This window comes from Salvelinus sp. IW2-2015, linkage group LG33 (assembly GCF_002910315.2).
Source record: "Salvelinus sp. IW2-2015 linkage group LG33, ASM291031v2, whole genome shotgun sequence".
Taxonomy (NCBI): Eukaryota; Metazoa; Chordata; class Actinopteri; order Salmoniformes; family Salmonidae; genus Salvelinus; species Salvelinus sp. IW2-2015.
This window is the reverse complement of record NC_036872.1, coordinates 37,918,624-37,924,034: the sequence shown is the minus strand read 5'-3', so window position 1 is coordinate 37,924,034 and position 5,411 is coordinate 37,918,624.

Genomic DNA, 5,411 nt, shown 5'->3' with positions numbered 1-5,411 from the left:
TGGGCAACCTCTGTTTGTGTCCGTAAGCCATCTAAAGTTCAGGCCAGATACGGCTTGGGTTCCTAATATTGAGACCCAGCTAAGGCTAAATAACTCAACACTGGGACACGACTATGAATATTGTAAGGCCGTATCAACACAATAGGTCTTGTCAAGGTGGCAGTTCGGGAAGGGCAGGAAAGTTAAACAGCGTGTGGGTTGGCGTTCGGGCGGTCCTTCGGCAGACCTCAACGGTGGTATAAGAAAATGAATTGGGAGGGCTTTTCTCATTAAGGTGACATAGTGAAACCCAAAGTCAATATAAATTTCACAGTGTGTTGTGACTAACATATATGGATAAGTAACGAAATCCAAAGTCACTAGGATAATTCAGCGGTAGGTTGTGGCCCTCACAAACAGCCCTGACCGTCATCCTTGAAAGTAGTAGGGAAATTTCTGTGGGCTATGACAACTCAGCAACAATTGAGAGGCTCTGGTGTTGGGACATAGGTGTAAGGACCATACACAAACTCCCACGATGAATCTGTAGCCAGTACGGGTCACCACGACCACGCCTTTAGCTTGTGTGTCTAAGGGGCTAGGTTGAATGGCAGTTCAAAAGGTCACACTCCACTAAAACACTATAGGTATGTGTGATTAGTTCACTTGTGGCACCGGCTAAACCGAGACAACCGTCTTGGACGGCAAGTTATATTTATCACACTAATTGAGAGAAGGGCACACTGAATCAATGCAGATAAAGTTACTCTAACATCAGCAAGGTGTTGATAAAGCACTTATATACTGTGAGTCACTCACCACAATGGGTGGGTGGAATAGTGAACGGCAATTATAGTGAATGTTTAAAGCTGAAATAACTCATTCTCTTCTTCTCTTATTTGAGACTATACATTGCTAGGCAAGATTCTCACAGAAAATACAGTACAGTTGGATCATCGAGGTCGCTAATCACTATATATGACGCTATTAGACATTGAGGCATATCTCTGTATGGCATAGCGAAGATAAATAGTGTATGTATAACAGAAGTGGGTTTGAAAAACCGAGTGTTTATAGACACTGAGTTATTGTTTAAGCCTTAGGAGAGCTGACAAGGTGTAAGTGTACTTCTGCACACCTTAACATAACTAGTGTTGAGACAGAATAGCTAATCAGCTTGAATGAGGACTCTGTACATTTAAATCTAAGGACCTTGATTGGTAGGTAACATAGTATGTTAACTCTAGCACCACAATCCAAGTGGGTTTAGCAGCAGATTATTAAGATAGGTGAACACAGGGTGTACGACACTAAGATAGGAGTTGCATGACTCAATCACCTCTAGTGCTGTAGAGCAACGTCCAATAGGGTATTGGAAACCAGTGTAGAGCTATATCAGTGATTAACCGAGTGCGTTATACTGAGAGCATCATCTAGCTTAGCATACACAGTGAGACCTGAGTTACTAAAGTAAAAGGACAAACTATCGGTGTAGTAGACCCTCATTCAAGCACTGGGAAAGTAACACACCAGGGTGTCTGGTGACTATTATCACTATAGAATAAATATAGGGGATCGTTCAGAGGAATACAATGTGGACAAATGCCACATTGTGGGTAGTATGAATACGGTCACAACTACAAACAGGGGTGGGTAACGACTATATGGCTTATATATGTACCACATGATGCATACAGTTGATTTTAGAGCCTCTGTGTTGAAAAAACAGTAGGTTTTAATTAAAGTAGTACACAGTCGGTTACCCCTCTGATAGACATGTACTACTCTATGACTGTTTCTATGTGAATGTTGTGTTCTGATACAGGGATCTTTCACAGCACCAGATGCAAAGAGAGGTATGCGGGTTAGACCTAAATACATATCGTTCACAGGTGGTTATGGATTACAACATCCTATGGGTTACTGAACAACGGATCGATAGTACGATTAGGCAGTTGGAACTATGTAACAACATGCAGCCATTGCACATAATAGGAATGGAGATAAAAGTTATAGCTATTGCACATGGCCACCAGAGCTACTGGTAACAGCTGAATTTTGGTAACGGCCATCTCAATCGGAATGTAGTCGGGTAATAATGCAGCGAGCCTGGTTGGATGGAGAGCGAGACATGATGGATCTAGCATGAGTGGCAATCTGCTGGTCTGGGAGAAAGCATATTTGGAACATCGGTATGTGAAGACACTTATACACACTAGTGCACCTTACGTAGGTTGGGCACGACCTCTGGTATTATCACCATGGTAGGGTTAGGATTAATTGACAGGCCCTGGTATGAGTTCACTGTAAAGGTAAATATTCCAGGACATTTTAACAACAATTGTGTTAGAATTCGAAAGTACATCTTAAACATAAGGTAATGTCTTCAGGAGAGACAAAGTAGGTGTTAGAAAGAATTAATAAATTATTAAAGATTAATTAACAGTATCGTATTCCAAAGCTATGGTGTGGTTCGAAAATATAGTAAAGGGAAATTTAATAACAAACATCAGTTCGGTATAGACTATTCCGAAGCCATGAAAATATTAATGTCATCAAGTAAGAGGTATTGAATCTAATATTACACTGGCGACTACAGCACACAGTTTATTGTAACTTCATTGAGGAAATAGCACTAGGGAGTGGGTTCCCCGACCGTCACCATACGCCACTAGTAATTGAAGACTAGTATACAACTCCTAGGGTGGTCTACAGGATATTCTTTATCGTTAATAAATCACGTGTGTGTTTATGAATCTAAGATTAGTAAATGACCTCACAAGTGGAGTGAGGAATCATATTTAGGTATTATCACACACAGTCACGACCTCATCCCCGGGAGTAAGGGTGTGCGTTCCACTCCATTAGTTCGGGTAAACACGTGGGAGTAGCTTATTACTGAGGCACACGGCCTACAGAGGGTGGTGATCCCCCGAACAATCTCTGATGACCAACATCAGCTGTCATGACTAATAGTAAATAACGACAGTGGCATGTTACCTCATATAGTTATGTCTTGGTATATCATGTGTGCTTATGTCACTTATATCCATCACACGTACGAGTCCAATCCCATCAATTTTACACCGATGGTTGAGTGATCTGATATTAGTATGGTTGAAATCACCTTCCTGTCTACTGGTGTACGCACTAATAATGTATTAAACACCTGGTGTTCATGTGAGACTTATTTGTTATGATGATGTCACAGTATGGTTAGAGTATGTGTACGTTTCTGAGGTAAATCAGAGGGTTTGGGTCGTAGGGTTCTGTTGTACCTCAATTATGTAATTTGTTATTATAATTTTTTTTGTTTTTGTTGTTTTTTTTTTTTTTTTTGGTGTGTGTTTAAATATTCTAATGGTGTTTTTATGTGTATATTTGTTTTTTTTTTTTTTTTTTATGTACTCAGTGGCGAGGTCTAGTATTTGGGTTTATTATAGCTAAGTATGGAAACACATCGCAGCGCGGTCAGTGGAACAGACACAAGTTATGTTCTAGGCGCTGCGTCTGAGGGGTTCGCGGAGCCGCAGTCATTATCATATCACCCTTAACAACACTTGACTCACACACACGAACACACAAAATACAGCATTACACAGAAAGACGCAGTAGCATAAACCACTGCATACATGTTATGTGAGAATATGTGGGGTGTAACACACATTGTGAGACTGAGTTAAGTAGGATAGGGGAGAGCACAGGGTTGTGAACAGAACCTCATAGACGTACGTACTAAAAAACTACAGGGGTCAAGCGATAACAATCCTACATTGGGAAACACAAGGGAATAAACGTCATCCTACGTCTGGGGCTTACGAGTGTGAATTTATATACAATCAATTGATAGGAATCTATAGGGTTATTTGCATGAAGAGCAGAGGGGACGGAGGGTATCATATCTCCGTATTATACCACCGATTGTGCTTGATTGGAAATAAATATGTAGTGACCTGATTACAAATTCATTAAGTTCAGGCCAAAACACCCTGATATGGAGAGATGAAGGATGTACCTACTAGGTTATTGAGAGTATTACAGAGGGTTAGTGAGATGGGAGGAGATTCGGAATTAGAGATTGACAAAAAACGAGTGGTGAGACTTGTAAAGGTGAACATTAATCAGTAAACTAGTTTTTCACATGCGACACAGGTGGATTCAAGCAAACGACGATGATGGTAATCAGAACCTCACTATGCGTAGGTGACCAACGCAACAATGCTATTATGATTCAAGTAAATATAGTTAAACGACAGAGAGATGGTAAGAATTTTCTTCAATAAAACAAACTTAAGTACAAAATAAGAAGAAGGTAATAGAATGAAGGATTGACTATGAGAGAGGAGCAGTTCATTATATAACAAATGGACAGGTGAGATAAGCCTCAGCTCGTGTAATAAAAACAAATGTTCAGTGGAGTCTTCACTCGGATTTGCGGCGGGTAGGGAATGACTTGTCTTAAATAAGGGATAGCTTCAGATGGTCTATACTTGACGACTCTGCTGATAAGAGGTGCGTTTGATGCGCCGGGTTGCTGGGTGTTAAGGCTAGAGATCGATAAAACCACGCTCACTGGTGAGTGTATAACTTGGGTGACTCTGAGTGAAAGTCGTTCTAATTTATCTGAGCTGGTGGGTGGTACTTTTCCTAGCCATAGTGTACTTAATCGCCTGGTGTATGTACTGATCAGGCTTCTGAGATTTGGCAGGACAGTACTCTGACTGGGTGCTTCGCACCAAGAGAGGATGGTACTGCGCACTCGTACGGCCACCTACCCTCTTTAGGGCGGACCCTTGAGCTACTTGGGTTGAGTGATTATAGCCTCGAGCAGAGTTCTATGCCCACCTGGAGGGTTACAGGGTCGTGAGAGTAGGTTATGGATGCAATCGCGAGGCATCTGAGGTGAGATAGATAGATAGGAGAGCAGCTTGCTTACAAGAACGCGGTTTGTGGAGGGTGGAGGGCATAATCTGCTAGGTGTCGAGGACCCGCGGACTAGCTGTCGGGATATCAGTCCTATAGTGTGAGTGGCACCGGGGAGGTGGGTGAAACTAAATAAAGGGTGTTGTGTGTCTACAGCTGGGGCTCGGCGTCTTTACAGGACAGATGTCTGATGGTGGTGTTTTCTGGCAAGCCAGTGAGGTTAAGTTCGTTGGTGATTAGTATTGGAACATACCGGAATAGGAACTTGGACAACTCTCGACCTGGCGCGTCCCTACATTAGACAGCCCCCGTCGCGGATATAGGTGTGGTGCTACACGGTTAGTTAGAGTATGGGGGGGCTATAGGTCCGTGCTTATTCACGTGGGGTGTTCCTGACTTTTCTTAGCTGAGAGAGTCGGCAGGGTAATCTTTGCTCCTTTTGCACTTGGTCAGCATTTGAGTGAGAAGAAGGCTTTGATGTTCACTGATGCACCCCTGAACTAACTCCA